At 48.3% G+C, this 18,567-nt stretch overlaps 12 non-coding genes and 1 pseudogene across 12 annotated transcripts; all 13 read right to left on the bottom strand.

The window, feature by feature from the left end:
• Positions 1-198: 198 nt before the first annotated feature.
• LOC142704391 (U2 spliceosomal RNA) lies at positions 199-380 on the bottom strand. The gene has a single exon (XR_012867864.1). It is a non-coding gene; the product is annotated as a U2 spliceosomal RNA (small nuclear RNA).
• A 787-nt stretch (positions 381-1,167) lies between these two features.
• LOC142704408 (U2 spliceosomal RNA) lies at positions 1,168-1,237 on the bottom strand (annotated as a pseudogene).
• A 1,294-nt stretch (positions 1,238-2,531) lies between these two features.
• Positions 2,532-2,722, bottom strand: LOC142704446 (U2 spliceosomal RNA). The gene has a single exon (XR_012867902.1). It is a non-coding gene; the product is annotated as a U2 spliceosomal RNA (small nuclear RNA).
• A 1,298-nt stretch (positions 2,723-4,020) lies between these two features.
• Positions 4,021-4,211, bottom strand: LOC142704445 (U2 spliceosomal RNA). Its single transcript, XR_012867901.1, has one exon. It is a non-coding gene; the product is annotated as a U2 spliceosomal RNA (small nuclear RNA).
• A 1,298-nt stretch (positions 4,212-5,509) lies between these two features.
• Positions 5,510-5,700, bottom strand: LOC142704444 (U2 spliceosomal RNA). The gene has a single exon (XR_012867900.1). It is a non-coding gene; the product is annotated as a U2 spliceosomal RNA (small nuclear RNA).
• Positions 5,701-6,994: 1,294 nt separating this feature from the next.
• Positions 6,995-7,185, bottom strand: LOC142704443 (U2 spliceosomal RNA). Its single transcript, XR_012867899.1, has one exon. It is a non-coding gene; the product is annotated as a U2 spliceosomal RNA (small nuclear RNA).
• A 1,294-nt stretch (positions 7,186-8,479) lies between these two features.
• LOC142704441 (U2 spliceosomal RNA) lies at positions 8,480-8,670 on the bottom strand. Its single transcript, XR_012867897.1, has one exon. It is a non-coding gene; the product is annotated as a U2 spliceosomal RNA (small nuclear RNA).
• A 1,294-nt stretch (positions 8,671-9,964) lies between these two features.
• LOC142704460 (U2 spliceosomal RNA) lies at positions 9,965-10,156 on the bottom strand. Its single transcript, XR_012867914.1, has one exon. It is a non-coding gene; the product is annotated as a U2 spliceosomal RNA (small nuclear RNA).
• Positions 10,157-11,450: 1,294 nt separating this feature from the next.
• LOC142704440 (U2 spliceosomal RNA) lies at positions 11,451-11,641 on the bottom strand. Its single transcript, XR_012867896.1, has one exon. It is a non-coding gene; the product is annotated as a U2 spliceosomal RNA (small nuclear RNA).
• Positions 11,642-12,935: 1,294 nt separating this feature from the next.
• Positions 12,936-13,126, bottom strand: LOC142704439 (U2 spliceosomal RNA). The gene has a single exon (XR_012867895.1). It is a non-coding gene; the product is annotated as a U2 spliceosomal RNA (small nuclear RNA).
• A 1,294-nt stretch (positions 13,127-14,420) lies between these two features.
• LOC142704438 (U2 spliceosomal RNA) lies at positions 14,421-14,611 on the bottom strand. Its single transcript, XR_012867894.1, has one exon. It is a non-coding gene; the product is annotated as a U2 spliceosomal RNA (small nuclear RNA).
• Positions 14,612-15,909: 1,298 nt separating this feature from the next.
• Positions 15,910-16,100, bottom strand: LOC142704436 (U2 spliceosomal RNA). The gene has a single exon (XR_012867893.1). It is a non-coding gene; the product is annotated as a U2 spliceosomal RNA (small nuclear RNA).
• Positions 16,101-17,398: 1,298 nt separating this feature from the next.
• On the bottom strand, positions 17,399-17,589 carry LOC142704435 (U2 spliceosomal RNA). Its single transcript, XR_012867892.1, has one exon. It is a non-coding gene; the product is annotated as a U2 spliceosomal RNA (small nuclear RNA).
• Positions 17,590-18,567: the final 978 nt, after the last annotated feature.

Raw genomic sequence — 18,567 nt, 5'->3', positions numbered from 1 at the left:
ACACACACAACAAGAGGTGGCAATGTATTCATTAATTGCATTTAATAAATGAGCTCATTATCACACATGACTGTACAAATGCATTGTCCAACAGGTGTTGAAATAATGGGATTAAAAGGGGAGATCCCTTCAGAAAGACAGAAACAATGGCAAAGAGAAAAAACACTTTTGGAATCTGATTTTAGTCAACACATAAGGGAAGGGTGCACCGGTCCTGGAAATACTGCAATACCAGGTCAATGCGTGGAGTGGACAGAGCAAGCTCTATTTCCATCTCCCTGTTCTAAAAATCCATTTAATATATGGTCCCCAGATAGGGGACGTATCAGATATTAAACTGATAAGAACAGATTTTTTTTTTTTTTATTTGAAAGCCCGAGTCGTGCTTTCTATCACCCAAGTGCAAAAAAAAGTGCAGGGGTGCCACACAAAAAGTGCACAAGGATGCGGTCTATCGCAGCCCTTCTCTTAAAAGAGAGAGGCCCCGCATAACCATTCCCCGACCCTCCAAGCCTTAGGCCAAGAGGATCGAGGATCGATGATCCCCCCTTGCCGAAGCTTAGGGAGACCCAACAACACTCCAAGGCTTCTACCTGGGCTGCCACCCCAGTGTCCACCTTGGAGCCTGCTTCTACTTGCACCTCCCTTCCGAAGAAGGGAGGCCGGGTTGCAGGGGAAAAAGGAACCAGAAGGCCACACATTTTCCCCCTAGACCTTGGACGGGTCCCAAAAGGGCACCGCATCCGAAATCCTGTGACAAACGTGACAAACACACAGTGAAAAACAAAATTAAATAAGTGGATGTGCGCTGTGATACAGCCTGGACATCCGCCAGGTAAAAAAAAAATTCCTCATCTCCCAGCCAGAAGGCCGGGAGAATAAAGGTGTGTGCTCATATAGCATGAAAGAGAGTGCGTGCAAGTGTGCCTTCACTCAGTGGGATCCCACCCCCAGTGAGTTAGGGCACCCCAGGGTCACCAGCCCTGGGGCACATAGCAACTCGGGCTTCCAAACTACCCAGCCTAATGACCTCGATCCGGCGGTCGCCTGGTCACCTACAAATGGTACCTTTAAACCAAATGCGTACACCAGAGCGATGACCGTTGTGGTTCCCTGCCCTCACCTCGGCGTTCTGTCATCCCCCTACGATGGCCCACGTACCACCGGCAGGGATGATTACTAACCTCAGCTTGAGCAGGTACTACACTTGATCTTAGCCAAAAGGCCGAGAAGCGATAACCCGAGCGGCCCTTGCCTTGCCCGAGCCTGTCCCATACTGCTGTTCACCCCTTGCAGCGATTCAGCCTACTCCTAGGCAATTCCATGGGGCCCTGCAGGCTCACACACATTTACAGCTACTAAGCGGGAGGTGAATAAAGGCCGGAGAGGAAGCCAGACAGGATTTGCTTCTTTTGCTTGCACCACAATGCAGTGCTGAAAGAGGAGGAATCTACATAAAAACGCCTTCCTGGCAACGCCCAAATGCCCTCCTGCCATGCAGATAAACACTGGCAGCGGCAGCAAGTGCATGCCCACAGCCACCCCTTGTTCCTTCACACCTTGTATCAGCTTTAATCCAGTCCTGTGCTGCCTGCTGAGCAGCACTGAACAACACTGCCTGGGCCCAGGCTTTTATCTCTGAGGCAGGCCCCATTATGATGTCAGAAAGCTGGCTCTGGAATCCTGAGGGCTCCACTATGACACGTGCAAAGTTCCGTCTGAACTTTATATAAGACTGTGAGGCTCAGTCAGTCACTCAGTGTTGCCTGAGAGGGCAACACTGCAACAGCCGGCCGCCAGGCTGTCTTTTTTTTGCACATTTATTTGCCTCCAGGAGGCCACAAGAGGGAGACAAGGGACTGCAAAATGGAAAATAGGCATCCACCAACTTTACAGACAACTTCTCTTTGCTCCTACAACCTCCATCCTTGCACAGTTTGTTATTCTTCCAGGTAACATAGTAACAAATCCAAATTGCTGCTCTCTTTGTAGGCAAGCAAGGGTTTGTTGCAACTGCAATTCTTACTTCTTCTTGAAATGTAGGGACGACAGTACATTCCATCACATCCACCTAGTGTACACAGGTAGGTCCATTGTGGCGGGTAGGCGGCTGGCTGCTTTAATGGCTGTTTGCTGTTCCCCTACTCCACTCCACTCCACTATTTGACTGTGGTGCTGCATCAATCAGTGGCTGGCTCAGGTGCAGCTCTTTAACTTACCTAGGAGGGAGGGAGGGAGGGAGGGCGGAGAGAAGACAAGGAAGGTGAATGAGCTGTTCCAATGTGAAATGCCGGAAACACAGAAACACAGAAGACACACACACACACACACACACACACACAACAAGAGGTGGCAATGTATTCATTAATTGCATTTAATAAATGAGCTCATTATCACACATGACTGTACAAATGCATTGTCCAACAGGTGTTGAAATAATGGGATTAAAAGGGGAGATCCCTTCAGAAAGACAGAAACAATGGCAAAGAGAAAAAACACTTTTGGAATCTGATTTTAGTCAACACATAAGGGAAGGGTGCACCGGTCCTGGAAATACTGCAATACCAGGTCAATGCGTGGAGTGGACAGAGCAAGCTCTATTTCCATCTCCCTGTTCTAAAAATCCATTTAATATATGGTCCCCAGATAGGGGACGTATCAGATATTAAACTGATAAGAACAGATACTACACTTGATCTTAGCCAAAAGGCCGAGAAGCGATAACCCGAGCGGCCCTTGCCTTGCCCGAGCCTGTCCCATACTGCTGTTCACCCCTTGCAGCGATTCAGCCTACTCCTAGGCAATTCCATGGGGCCCTGCAGGCTCACACACATTTACAGCTACTAAGCGGGAGGTGAATAAAGGCCGGAGAGGAAGCCAGACAGGATTTGCTTCTTTTGCTTGCACCACAATGCAGTGCTGAAAGAGGAGGAATCTACATAAAAACGCCTTCCTGGCAACGCCCAAATGCCCTCCTGCCATGCAGATAAACACTGGCAGCGGCAGCAAGTGCATGCCCACAGCCACCCCTTGTTCCTTCACACCTTGTATCAGCTTTAATCCAGTCCTGTGCTGCCTGCTGAGCAGCACTGAACAACACTGCCTGGGCCCAGGCTTTTATCTCTGAGGCAGGCCCCATTATGATGTCAGAAAGCTGGCTCTGGAATCCTGAGGGCTCCACTATGACACGTGCAAAGTTCCGTCTGAACTTTATATAAGACTGTGAGGCTCAGTCAGTCACTCAGTGTTGCCTGAGAGGGCAACACTGCAACAGCCGGCCGCCAGGCTGTCTTTTTTTTGCACATTTATTTGCCTCCAGGAGGCCACAAGAGGGAGACAAGGGACTGCAAAATGGAAAATAGGCATCCACCAACTTTACAGACAACTTCTCTTTGCTCCTACAACCTCCATCCTTGCACAGTTTGTTATTCTTCCAGGTAACATAGTAACAAATCCAAATTGCTGCTCTCTTTGTAGGCAAGCAAGGGTTTGTTGCAACTGCAATTCTTACTTCTTCTTGAAATGTAGGGACGACAGTACATTCCATCACATCCACCTAGTGTACACAGGTAGGTCCATTGTGGCGGGTAGGCGGCTGGCTGCTTTAATGGCTGTTTGCTGTTCCCCTACTCCACTCCACTCCACTATTTGACTGTGGTGCTGCATCAATCAGTGGCTGGCTCAGGTGCAGCTCTTTAACTTACCTAGGAGGGAGGGAGGGAGGGAGGGAGGGCGGAGAGAAGACAAGGAAGGTGAATGAGCTGTTCCAATGTGAAATGCCGGAAACACAGAAACACAGAAGACACACACACACACACACACACACACACAACAAGAGGTGGCAATGTATTCATTAATTGCATTTAATAAATGAGCTCATTATCACACATGACTGTACAAATGCATTGTCCAACAGGTGTTGAAATAATGGGATTAAAAGGGGAGATCCCTTCAGAAAGACAGAAACAATGGCAAAGAGAAAAAACACTTTTGGAATCTGATTTTAGTCAACACATAAGGGAAGGGTGCACCGGTCCTGGAAATACTGCAATACCAGGTCAATGCGTGGAGTGGACAGAGCAAGCTCTATTTCCATCTCCCTGTTCTAAAAATCCATTTAATATATGGTCCCCAGATAGGGGACGTATCAGATATTAAACTGATAAGAACAGATACTACACTTGATCTTAGCCAAAAGGCCGAGAAGCGATAACCCGAGCGGCCCTTGCCTTGCCCGAGCCTGTCCCATACTGCTGTTCACCCCTTGCAGCGATTCAGCCTACTCCTAGGCAATTCCATGGGGCCCTGCAGGCTCACACACATTTACAGCTACTAAGCGGGAGGTGAATAAAGGCCGGAGAGGAAGCCAGACAGGATTTGCTTCTTTTGCTTGCACCACAATGCAGTGCTGAAAGAGGAGGAATCTACATAAAAACGCCTTCCTGGCAACGCCCAAATGCCCTCCTGCCATGCAGATAAACACTGGCAGCGGCAGCAAGTGCATGCCCACAGCCACCCCTTGTTCCTTCACACCTTGTATCAGCTTTAATCCAGTCCTGTGCTGCCTGCTGAGCAGCACTGAACAACACTGCCTGGGCCCAGGCTTTTATCTCTGAGGCAGGCCCCATTATGATGTCAGAAAGCTGGCTCTGGAATCCTGAGGGCTCCACTATGACACGTGCAAAGTTCCGTCTGAACTTTATATAAGACTGTGAGGCTCAGTCAGTCACTCAGTGTTGCCTGAGAGGGCAACACTGCAACAGCCGGCCGCCAGGCTGTCTTTTTTTTGCACATTTATTTGCCTCCAGGAGGCCACAAGAGGGAGACAAGGGACTGCAAAATGGAAAATAGGCATCCACCAACTTTACAGACAACTTCTCTTTGCTCCTACAACCTCCATCCTTGCACAGTTTGTTATTCTTCCAGGTAACATAGTAACAAATCCAAATTGCTGCTCTCTTTGTAGGCAAGCAAGGGTTTGTTGCAACTGCAATTCTTACTTCTTCTTGAAATGTAGGGACGACAGTACATTCCATCACATCCACCTAGTGTACACAGGTAGGTCCATTGTGGCGGGTAGGCGGCTGGCTGCTTTAATGGCTGTTTGCTGTTCCCCTACTCCACTCCACTCCACTATTTGACTGTGGTGCTGCATCAATCAGTGGCTGGCTCAGGTGCAGCTCTTTAACTTACCTAGGAGGGAGGGAGGGAGGGAGGGAGGGCGGAGAGAAGACAAGGAAGGTGAATGAGCTGTTCCAATGTGAAATGCCGGAAACACAGAAACACAGAAGACACACACACACACACACACACACACACAACAAGAGGTGGCAATGTATTCATTAATTGCATTTAATAAATGAGCTCATTATCACACATGACTGTACAAATGCATTGTCCAACAGGTGTTGAAATAATGGGATTAAAAGGGGAGATCCCTTCAGAAAGACAGAAACAATGGCAAAGAGAAAAAACACTTTTGGAATCTGATTTTAGTCAACACATAAGGGAAGGGTGCACCGGTCCTGGAAATACTGCAATACCAGGTCAATGCGTGGAGTGGACAGAGCAAGCTCTATTTCCATCTCCCTGTTCTAAAAATCCATTTAATATATGGTCCCCAGATAGGGGACGTATCAGATATTAAACTGATAAGAACAGATACTACACTTGATCTTAGCCAAAAGGCCGAGAAGCGATAACCCGAGCGGCCCTTGCCTTGCCCGAGCCTGTCCCATACTGCTGTTCACCCCTTGCAGCGATTCAGCCTACTCCTAGGCAATTCCATGGGGCCCTGCAGGCTCACACACATTTACAGCTACTAAGCGGGAGGTGAATAAAGGCCGGAGAGGAAGCCAGACAGGATTTGCTTCTTTTGCTTGCACCACAATGCAGTGCTGAAAGAGGAGGAATCTACATAAAAACGCCTTCCTGGCAACGCCCAAATGCCCTCCTGCCATGCAGATAAACACTGGCAGCGGCAGCAAGTGCATGCCCACAGCCACCCCTTGTTCCTTCACACCTTGTATCAGCTTTAATCCAGTCCTGTGCTGCCTGCTGAGCAGCACTGAACAACACTGCCTGGGCCCAGGCTTTTATCTCTGAGGCAGGCCCCATTATGATGTCAGAAAGCTGGCTCTGGAATCCTGAGGGCTCCACTATGACACGTGCAAAGTTCCGTCTGAACTTTATATAAGACTGTGAGGCTCAGTCAGTCACTCAGTGTTGCCTGAGAGGGCAACACTGCAACAGCCGGCCGCCAGGCTGTCTTTTTTTTGCACATTTATTTGCCTCCAGGAGGCCACAAGAGGGAGACAAGGGACTGCAAAATGGAAAATAGGCATCCACCAACTTTACAGACAACTTCTCTTTGCTCCTACAACCTCCATCCTTGCACAGTTTGTTATTCTTCCAGGTAACATAGTAACAAATCCAAATTGCTGCTCTCTTTGTAGGCAAGCAAGGGTTTGTTGCAACTGCAATTCTTACTTCTTCTTGAAATGTAGGGACGACAGTACATTCCATCACATCCACCTAGTGTACACAGGTAGGTCCATTGTGGCGGGTAGGCGGCTGGCTGCTTTAATGGCTGTTTGCTGTTCCCCTACTCCACTCCACTCCACTATTTGACTGTGGTGCTGCATCAATCAGTGGCTGGCTCAGGTGCAGCTCTTTAACTTACCTAGGAGGGAGGGAGGGAGGGAGGGCGGAGAGAAGACAAGGAAGGTGAATGAGCTGTTCCAATGTGAAATGCCGGAAACACAGAAACACAGAAGACACACACACACACACACACACACACACAACAAGAGGTGGCAATGTATTCATTAATTGCATTTAATAAATGAGCTCATTATCACACATGACTGTACAAATGCATTGTCCAACAGGTGTTGAAATAATGGGATTAAAAGGGGAGATCCCTTCAGAAAGACAGAAACAATGGCAAAGAGAAAAAACACTTTTGGAATCTGATTTTAGTCAACACATAAGGGAAGGGTGCACCGGTCCTGGAAATACTGCAATACCAGGTCAATGCGTGGAGTGGACAGAGCAAGCTCTATTTCCATCTCCCTGTTCTAAAAATCCATTTAATATATGGTCCCCAGATAGGGGACGTATCAGATATTAAACTGATAAGAACAGATACTACACTTGATCTTAGCCAAAAGGCCGAGAAGCGATAACCCGAGCGGCCCTTGCCTTGCCCGAGCCTGTCCCATACTGCTGTTCACCCCTTGCAGCGATTCAGCCTACTCCTAGGCAATTCCATGGGGCCCTGCAGGCTCACACACATTTACAGCTACTAAGCGGGAGGTGAATAAAGGCCGGAGAGGAAGCCAGACAGGATTTGCTTCTTTTGCTTGCACCACAATGCAGTGCTGAAAGAGGAGGAATCTACATAAAAACGCCTTCCTGGCAACGCCCAAATGCCCTCCTGCCATGCAGATAAACACTGGCAGCGGCAGCAAGTGCATGCCCACAGCCACCCCTTGTTCCTTCACACCTTGTATCAGCTTTAATCCAGTCCTGTGCTGCCTGCTGAGCAGCACTGAACAACACTGCCTGGGCCCAGGCTTTTATCTCTGAGGCAGGCCCCATTATGATGTCAGAAAGCTGGCTCTGGAATCCTGAGGGCTCCACTATGACACGTGCAAAGTTCCGTCTGAACTTTATATAAGACTGTGAGGCTCAGTCAGTCACTCAGTGTTGCCTGAGAGGGCAACACTGCAACAGCCGGCCGCCAGGCTGTCTTTTTTTTGCACATTTATTTGCCTCCAGGAGGCCACAAGAGGGAGACAAGGGACTGCAAAATGGAAAATAGGCATCCACCAACTTTACAGACAACTTCTCTTTGCTCCTACAACCTCCATCCTTGCACAGTTTGTTATTCTTCCAGGTAACATAGTAACAAATCCAAATTGCTGCTCTCTTTGTAGGCAAGCAAGGGTTTGTTGCAACTGCAATTCTTACTTCTTCTTGAAATGTAGGGACGACAGTACATTCCATCACATCCACCTAGTGTACACAGGTAGGTCCATTGTGGCGGGTAGGCGGCTGGCTGCTTTAATGGCTGTTTGCTGTTCCCCTACTCCACTCCACTCCACTATTTGACTGTGGTGCTGCATCAATCAGTGGCTGGCTCAGGTGCAGCTCTTTAACTTACCTAGGAGGGAGGGAGGGAGGGAGGGCGGAGAGAAGACAAGGAAGGTGAATGAGCTGTTCCAATGTGAAATGCCGGAAACACAGAAACACAGAAGACACACACACACACACACACACACACACAACAAGAGGTGGCAATGTATTCATTAATTGCATTTAATAAATGAGCTCATTATCACACATGACTGTACAAATGCATTGTCCAACAGGTGTTGAAATAATGGGATTAAAAGGGGAGATCCCTTCAGAAAGACAGAAACAATGGCAAAGAGAAAAAACACTTTTGGAATCTGATTTTAGTCAACACATAAGGGAAGGGTGCACCGGTCCTGGAAATACTGCAATACCAGGTCAATGCGTGGAGTGGACAGAGCAAGCTCTATTTCCATCTCCCTGTTCTAAAAATCCATTTAATATATGGTCCCCAGATAGGGGACGTATCAGATATTAAACTGATAAGAACAGATACTACACTTGATCTTAGCCAAAAGGCCGAGAAGCGATAACCCGAGCGGCCCTTGCCTTGCCCGAGCCTGTCCCATACTGCTGTTCACCCCTTGCAGCGATTCAGCCTACTCCTAGGCAATTCCATGGGGCCCTGCAGGCTCACACACATTTACAGCTACTAAGCGGGAGGTGAATAAAGGCCGGAGAGGAAGCCAGACAGGATTTGCTTCTTTTGCTTGCACCACAATGCAGTGCTGAAAGAGGAGGAATCTACATAAAAACGCCTTCCTGGCAACGCCCAAATGCCCTCCTGCCATGCAGATAAACACTGGCAGCGGCAGCAAGTGCATGCCCACAGCCACCCCTTGTTCCTTCACACCTTGTATCAGCTTTAATCCAGTCCTGTGCTGCCTGCTGAGCAGCACTGAACAACACTGCCTGGGCCCAGGCTTTTATCTCTGAGGCAGGCCCCATTATGATGTCAGAAAGCTGGCTCTGGAATCCTGAGGGCTCCACTATGACACGTGCAAAGTTCCGTCTGAACTTTATATAAGACTGTGAGGCTCAGTCAGTCACTCAGTGTTGCCTGAGAGGGCAACACTGCAACAGCCGGCCGCCAGGCTGTCTTTTTTTTGCACATTTATTTGCCTCCAGGAGGCCACAAGAGGGAGACAAGGGACTGCAAAATGGAAAATAGGCATCCACCAACTTTACAGACAACTTCTCTTTGCTCCTACAACCTCCATCCTTGCACAGTTTGTTATTCTTCCAGGTAACATAGTAACAAATCCAAATTGCTGCTCTCTTTGTAGGCAAGCAAGGGTTTGTTGCAACTGCAATTCTTACTTCTTCTTGAAATGTAGGGACGACAGTACATTCCATCACATCCACCTAGTGTACACAGGTAGGTCCATTGTGGCGGGTAGGCGGCTGGCTGCTTTAATGGCTGTTTGCTGTTCCCCTACTCCACTCCACTCCACTATTTGACTGTGGTGCTGCATCAATCAGTGGCTGGCTCAGGTGCAGCTCTTTAACTTACCTAGGAGGGAGGGAGGGAGGGAGGGCGGAGAGAAGACAAGGAAGGTGAATGAGCTGTTCCAATGTGAAATGCCGGAAACACAGAAACACAGAAGACACACACACACACACACACACACACACAACAAGAGGTGGCAATGTATTCATTAATTGCATTTAATAAATGAGCTCATTATCACACATGACTGTACAAATGCATTGTCCAACAGGTGTTGAAATAATGGGATTAAAAGGGGAGATCCCTTCAGAAAGACAGAAACAATGGCAAAGAGAAAAAACACTTTTGGAATCTGATTTTAGTCAACACATAAGGGAAGGGTGCACCGGTCCTGGAAATACTGCAATACCAGGTCAATGCGTGGAGTGGACAGAGCAAGCTCTATTTCCATCTCCCTGTTCTAAAAATCCATTTAATATATGGTCCCCAGATAGGGGACGTATCAGATATTAAACTGATAAGAACAGATACTACACTTGATCTTAGCCCAAAAGGCCGAGAAGCGATAACCCGAGCGGCCCTTGCCTTGCCCGAGCCTGTCCCATACTGCTGTTCACCCCTTGCAGCGATTCAGCCTACTCCTAGGCAATTCCATGGGGCCCTGCAGGCTCACACACATTTACAGCTACTAAGCGGGAGGTGAATAAAGGCCGGAGAGGAAGCCAGACAGGATTTGCTTCTTTTGCTTGCACCACAATGCAGTGCTGAAAGAGGAGGAATCTACATAAAAACGCCTTCCTGGCAACGCCCAAATGCCCTCCTGCCATGCAGATAAACACTGGCAGCGGCAGCAAGTGCATGCCCACAGCCACCCCTTGTTCCTTCACACCTTGTATCAGCTTTAATCCAGTCCTGTGCTGCCTGCTGAGCAGCACTGAACAACACTGCCTGGGCCCAGGCTTTTATCTCTGAGGCAGGCCCCATTATGATGTCAGAAAGCTGGCTCTGGAATCCTGAGGGCTCCACTATGACACGTGCAAAGTTCCGTCTGAACTTTATATAAGACTGTGAGGCTCAGTCAGTCACTCAGTGTTGCCTGAGAGGGCAACACTGCAACAGCCGGCCGCCAGGCTGTCTTTTTTTTGCACATTTATTTGCCTCCAGGAGGCCACAAGAGGGAGACAAGGGACTGCAAAATGGAAAATAGGCATCCACCAACTTTACAGACAACTTCTCTTTGCTCCTACAACCTCCATCCTTGCACAGTTTGTTATTCTTCCAGGTAACATAGTAACAAATCCAAATTGCTGCTCTCTTTGTAGGCAAGCAAGGGTTTGTTGCAACTGCAATTCTTACTTCTTCTTGAAATGTAGGGACGACAGTACATTCCATCACATCCACCTAGTGTACACAGGTAGGTCCATTGTGGCGGGTAGGCGGCTGGCTGCTTTAATGGCTGTTTGCTGTTCCCCTACTCCACTCCACTCCACTATTTGACTGTGGTGCTGCATCAATCAGTGGCTGGCTCAGGTGCAGCTCTTTAACTTACCTAGGAGGGAGGGAGGGAGGGAGGGCGGAGAGAAGACAAGGAAGGTGAATGAGCTGTTCCAATGTGAAATGCCGGAAACACAGAAACACAGAAGACACACACACACACACACACACACACACAACAAGAGGTGGCAATGTATTCATTAATTGCATTTAATAAATGAGCTCATTATCACACATGACTGTACAAATGCATTGTCCAACAGGTGTTGAAATAATGGGATTAAAAGGGGAGATCCCTTCAGAAAGACAGAAACAATGGCAAAGAGAAAAAACACTTTTGGAATCTGATTTTAGTCAACACATAAGGGAAGGGTGCACCGGTCCTGGAAATACTGCAATACCAGGTCAATGCGTGGAGTGGACAGAGCAAGCTCTATTTCCATCTCCCTGTTCTAAAAATCCATTTAATATATGGTCCCCAGATAGGGGACGTATCAGATATTAAACTGATAAGAACAGATACTACACTTGATCTTAGCCAAAAGGCCGAGAAGCGATAACCCGAGCGGCCCTTGCCTTGCCCGAGCCTGTCCCATACTGCTGTTCACCCCTTGCAGCGATTCAGCCTACTCCTAGGCAATTCCATGGGGCCCTGCAGGCTCACACACATTTACAGCTACTAAGCGGGAGGTGAATAAAGGCCGGAGAGGAAGCCAGACAGGATTTGCTTCTTTTGCTTGCACCACAATGCAGTGCTGAAAGAGGAGGAATCTACATAAAAACGCCTTCCTGGCAACGCCCAAATGCCCTCCTGCCATGCAGATAAACACTGGCAGCGGCAGCAAGTGCATGCCCACAGCCACCCCTTGTTCCTTCACACCTTGTATCAGCTTTAATCCAGTCCTGTGCTGCCTGCTGAGCAGCACTGAACAACACTGCCTGGGCCCAGGCTTTTATCTCTGAGGCAGGCCCCATTATGATGTCAGAAAGCTGGCTCTGGAATCCTGAGGGCTCCACTATGACACGTGCAAAGTTCCGTCTGAACTTTATATAAGACTGTGAGGCTCAGTCAGTCACTCAGTGTTGCCTGAGAGGGCAACACTGCAACAGCCGGCCGCCAGGCTGTCTTTTTTTTGCACATTTATTTGCCTCAGGCCACAAGAGGGAGACAAGGGACTGCAAAATGGAAAATAGGCATCCACCAACTTTACAGACAACTTCTCTTTGCTCCTACAACCTCCATCCTTGCACAGTTTGTTATTCTTCCAGGTAACATAGTAACAAATCCAAATTGCTGCTCTCTTTGTAGGCAAGCAAGGGTTTGTTGCAACTGCAATTCTTACTTCTTCTTGAAATGTAGGGACGACAGTACATTCCATCACATCCACCTAGTGTACACAGGTAGGTCCATTGTGGCGGGTAGGCGGCTGGCTGCTTTAATGGCTGTTTGCTGTTCCCCTACTCCACTCCACTCCACTATTTGACTGTGGTGCTGCATCAATCAGTGGCTGGCTCAGGTGCAGCTCTTTAACTTACCTAGGAGGGAGGGAGGGAGGGAGGGAGGGCGGAGAGAAGACAAGGAAGGTGAATGAGCTGTTCCAATGTGAAATGCCGGAAACACAGAAACACAGAAGACACACACACACACACACACACACACACAACAAGAGGTGGCAATGTATTCATTAATTGCATTTAATAAATGAGCTCATTATCACACATGACTGTACAAATGCATTGTCCAACAGGTGTTGAAATAATGGGATTAAAAGGGGAGATCCCTTCAGAAAGACAGAAACAATGGCAAAGAGAAAAAACACTTTTGGAATCTGATTTTAGTCAACACATAAGGGAAGGGTGCACCGGTCCTGGAAATACTGCAATACCAGGTCAATGCGTGGAGTGGACAGAGCAAGCTCTATTTCCATCTCCCTGTTCTAAAAATCCATTTAATATATGGTCCCCAGATAGGGGACGTATCAGATATTAAACTGATAAGAACAGATACTACACTTGATCTTAGCCAAAAGGCCGAGAAGCGATAACCCGAGCGGCCCTTGCCTTGCCCGAGCCTGTCCCATACTGCTGTTCACCCCTTGCAGCGATTCAGCCTACTCCTAGGCAATTCCATGGGGCCCTGCAGGCTCACACACATTTACAGCTACTAAGCGGGAGGTGAATAAAGGCCGGAGAGGAAGCCAGACAGGATTTGCTTCTTTTGCTTGCACCACAATGCAGTGCTGAAAGAGGAGGAATCTACATAAAAACGCCTTCCTGGCAACGCCCAAATGCCCTCCTGCCATGCAGATAAACACTGGCAGCGGCAGCAAGTGCATGCCCACAGCCACCCCTTGTTCCTTCACACCTTGTATCAGCTTTAATCCAGTCCTGTGCTGCCTGCTGAGCAGCACTGAACAACACTGCCTGGGCCCAGGCTTTTATCTCTGAGGCAGGCCCCATTATGATGTCAGAAAGCTGGCTCTGGAATCCTGAGGGCTCCACTATGACACGTGCAAAGTTCCGTCTGAACTTTATATAAGACTGTGAGGCTCAGTCAGTCACTCAGTGTTGCCTGAGAGGGCAACACTGCAACAGCCGGCCGCCAGGCTGTCTTTTTTTTGCACATTTATTTGCCTCCAGGAGGCCACAAGAGGGAGACAAGGGACTGCAAAATGGAAAATAGGCATCCACCAACTTTACAGACAACTTCTCTTTGCTCCTACAACCTCCATCCTTGCACAGTTTGTTATTCTTCCAGGTAACATAGTAACAAATCCAAATTGCTGCTCTCTTTGTAGGCAAGCAAGGGTTTGTTGCAACTGCAATTCTTACTTCTTCTTGAAATGTAGGGACGACAGTACATTCCATCACATCCACCTAGTGTACACAGGTAGGTCCATTGTGGCGGGTAGGCGGCTGGCTGCTTTAATGGCTGTTTGCTGTTCCCCTACTCCACTCCACTCCACTATTTGACTGTGGTGCTGCATCAATCAGTGGCTGGCTCAGGTGCAGCTCTTTAACTTACCTAGGAGGGAGGGAGGGAGGGAGGGCGGAGAGAAGACAAGGAAGGTGAATGAGCTGTTCCAATGTGAAATGCCGGAAACACAGAAACACAGAAGACACACACACACACACACACACACACACAACAAGAGGTGGCAATGTATTCATTAATTGCATTTAATAAATGAGCTCATTATCACACATGACTGTACAAATGCATTGTCCAACAGGTGTTGAAATAATGGGATTAAAAGGGGAGATCCCTTCAGAAAGACAGAAACAATGGCAAAGAGAAAAAACACTTTTGGAATCTGATTTTAGTCAACACATAAGGGAAGGGTGCACCGGTCCTGGAAATACTGCAATACCAGGTCAATGCGTGGAGTGGACAGAGCAAGCTCTATTTCCATCTCCCTGTTCTAAAAATCCATTTAATATATGGTCCCCAGATAGGGGACGTATCAGATATTAAACTGATAAGAACAGATACTACACTTGATCTTAGCCAAAAGGCCGAGAAGCGATAACCCGAGCGGCCCTTGCCTTGCCCGAGCCTGTCCCATACTGCTGTTCACCCCTTGCAGCGATTCAGCCTACTCCTAGGCAATTCCATGGGGCCCTGCAGGCTCACACACATTTACAGCTACTAAGCGGGAGGTGAATAAAGGCCGGAGAGGAAGCCAGACAGGATTTGCTTCTTTTGCTTGCACCACAATGCAGTGCTGAAAGAGGAGGAATCTACATAAAAACGCCTTCCTGGCAACGCCCAAATGCCCTCCTGCCATGCAGATAAACACTGGCAGCGGCAGCAAGTGCATGCCCACAGCCACCCCTTGTTCCTTCACACCTTGTATCAGCTTTAATCCAGTCCTGTGCTGCCTGCTGAGCAGCACTGAACAACACTGCCTGGGCCCAGGCTTTTATCTCTGAGGCAGGCCCCATTATGATGTCAGAAAGCTGGCTCTGGAATCCTGAGGGCTCCACTATGACACGTGCAAAGTTCCGTCTGAACTTTATATAAGACTGTGAGGCTCAGTCAGTCACTCAGTGTTGCCTGAGAGGGCAACACTGCAACAGCCGGCCGCCAGGCTGTCTTTTTTTTGCACATTTATTTGCCTCCAGGAGGCCACAAGAGGGAGACAAGGGACTGCAAAATGGAAAATAGGCATCCACCAACTTTACAGACAACTTCTCTTTGCTCCTACAACCTCCATCCTTGCACAGTTTGTTATTCTTCCAGGTAACATAGTAACAAATCCAAATTGCTGCTCTCTTTGTAGGCAAGCAAGGGTTTGTTGCAACTGCAATTCTTACTTCTTCTTGAAATGTAGGGACGACAGTACATTCCATCACATCCACCTAGTGTACACAGGTAGGTCCATTGTGGCGGGTAGGCGGCTGGCTGCTTTAATGGCTGTTTGCTGTTCCCCTACTCCACTCCACTCCACTATTTGACTGTGGTGCTGCATCAATCAGTGGCTGGCTCAGGTGCAGCTCTTTAACTTACCTAGGAGGGAGGGAGGGAGGGAGGGAGGGCGGAGAGAAGACAAGGAAGGTGAATGAGCTGTTCCAATGTGAAATGCCGGAAACACAGAAACACAGAAGACACACACACACACACACACACACACACAACAAGAGGTGGCAATGTATTCATTAATTGCATTTAATAAATGAGCTCATTATCACACATGACTGTACAAATGCATTGTCCAACAGGTGTTGAAATAATGGGATTAAAAGGGGAGATCCCTTCAGAAAGACAGAAACAATGGCAAAGAGAAAAAACACTTTTGGAATCTGATTTTAGTCAACACATAAGGGAAGGGTGCACCGGTCCTGGAAATACTGCAATACCAGGTCAATGCGTGGAGTGGACAGAGCAAGCTCTATTTCCATCTCCCTGTTCTAAAAATCCATTTAATATATGGTCCCCAGATAGGGGACGTATCAGATATTAAACTGATAAGAACAGATACTACACTTGATCTTAGCCAAAAGGCCGAGAAGCGATAACCCGAGCGGCCCTTGCCTTGCCCGAGCCTGTCCCATACTGCTGTTCACCCCTTGCAGCGATTCAGCCTACTCCTAGGCAATTCCATGGGGCCCTGCAGGCTCACACACATTTACAGCTACTAAGCGGGAGGTGAATAAAGGCCGGAGAGGAAGCCAGACAGGATTTGCTTCTTTTGCTTGCACCACAATGCAGTGCTGAAAGAGGAGGAATCTACATAAAAACGCCTTCCTGGCAACGCCCAAATGCCCTCCTGCCATGCAGATAAACACTGGCAGCGGCAGCAAGTGCATGCCCACAGCCACCCCTTGTTCCTTCACACCTTGTATCAGCTTTAATCCAGTCCTGTGCTGCCTGCTGAGCAGCACTGAACAACACTGCCTGGGCCCAGGCTTTTATCTCTGAGGCAGGCCCCATTATGATGTCAGAAAGCTGGCTCTGGAATCCTGAGGGCTCCACTATGACACGTGCAAAGTTCCGTCTGAACTTTATATAAGACTGTGAGGCTCAGTCAGTCACTCAGTGTTGCCTGAGAGGGCAACACTGCAACAGCCGGCCGCCAGGCTGTCTTTTTTTTGCACATTTATTTGCCTCCAGGAGGCCACAAGAGGGAGACAAGGGACTGCAAAATGGAAAATAGGCATCCACCAACTTTACAGACAACTTCTCTTTGCTCCTACAACCTCCATCCTTGCACAGTTTGTTATTCTTCCAGGTAACATAGTAACAAATCCAAATTGCTGCTCTCTTTGTAGGCAAGCAAGGGTTTGTTGCAACTGCAATTCTTACTTCTTCTTGAAATGTAGGGACGACAGTACATTCCATCACATCCACCTAGTGTACACAGGTAGGTCCATTGTGGCGGGTAGGCGGCTGGCTGCTTTAATGGCTGTTTGCTGTTCCCCTACTCCACTCCACTCCACTATTTGACTGTGGTGCTGCATCAATCAGTGGCTGGCTCAGGTGCAGCTCTTTAACTTACCTAGGAGGGAGGGAGGGAGGGAGGGAGGGCGGAGAGAAGACAAGGAAGGTGAATGAGCTGTTCCAATGTGAAATGCCGGAAACACAGAAACACAGAAGACACACACACACACACACACACACACACAACAAGAGGTGGCAATGTATTCATTAATTGCATTTAATAAATGAGCTCATTATCACACATGACTGTACAAATGCATTGTCCAACAGGTGTTGAAATAATGGGATTAAAAGGGGAGATCCCTTCAGAAAGACAGAAACAATGGCAAAGAGAAAAAACACTTTTGGAATCTGATTTTAGTCAACACATAAGGGAAGGGTGCACCGGTCCTGGAAATACTGCAATACCAGGTCAATGCGTGGAGTGGACAGAGCAAGCTCTATTTCCATCTCCCTGTTCTAAAAATCCATTTAATATATGGTCCCCAGATAGGGGACGTATCAGATATTAAACTGATAAGAACAGATACTACACTTGATCTTAGCCAAAAGGCCGAGAAGCGATAACCCGAGCGGCCCTTGCCTTGCCCGAGCCTGTCCCATACTGCTGTTCACCCCTTGCAGCGATTCAGCCTACTCCTAGGCAATTCCATGGGGCCCTGCAGGCTCACACACATTTACAGCTACTAAGCGGGAGGTGAATAAAGGCCGGAGAGGAAGCCAGACAGGATTTGCTTCTTTTGCTTGCACCACAATGCAGTGCTGAAAGAGGAGGAATCTACATAAAAACGCCTTCCTGGCAACGCCCAAATGCCCTCCTGCCATGCAGATAAACACTGGCAGCGGCAGCAAGTGCATGCCCACAGCCACCCCTTGTTCCTTCACACCTTGTATCAGCTTTAATCCAGTCCTGTGCTGCCTGCTGAGCAGCACTGAACAACACTGCCTGGGCCCAGGCTTTTATCTCTGAGGCAGGCCCCATTATGATGTCAGAAAGCTGGCTCTGGAATCCTGAGGGCTCCACTATGACACGTGCAAAGTTCCGTCTGAACTTTATATAAGACTGTGAGGCTCAGTCAGTCACTCAGTGTTGCCTGAGAGGGCAACACTGCAACAGCCGGCCGCCAGGCTGTCTTTTTTTTGCACATTTATTTGCCTCCAGGAGGCCACAAGAGGGAGACAAGGGACTGCAAAATGGAAAATAGGCATCCACCAACTTTACAGACAACTTCTCTTTGCTCCTACAACCTCCATCCTTGCACAGTTTGTTATTCTTCCAGGTAACATAGTAACAAATCCAAATTGCTGCTCTCTTTGTAGGCAAGCAAGGGTTTGTTGCAACTGCAATTCTTACTTCTTCTTGAAATGTAGGGACGACAGTACATTCCATCACATCCACCTAGTGTACACAGGTAGGTCCATTGTGGCGGGTAGGCGGCTGGCTGCTTTAATGGCTGTTTGCTGTTCCCCTACTCCACTCCACTCCACTATTTGACTGTGGTGCTGCATCAATCAGTGGCTGGCTCAGGTGCAGCTCTTTAAC

This window comes from Rhinoderma darwinii, unplaced genomic scaffold (assembly GCF_050947455.1).
Source record: "Rhinoderma darwinii isolate aRhiDar2 unplaced genomic scaffold, aRhiDar2.hap1 Scaffold_3317, whole genome shotgun sequence".
In the NCBI taxonomy this organism is placed as follows: Eukaryota; Metazoa; Chordata; class Amphibia; order Anura; family Rhinodermatidae; genus Rhinoderma; species Rhinoderma darwinii.
The sequence above is the reverse complement of the archived record's forward strand: the minus strand, read 5'-3'. Positions and strand labels throughout refer to the sequence as shown.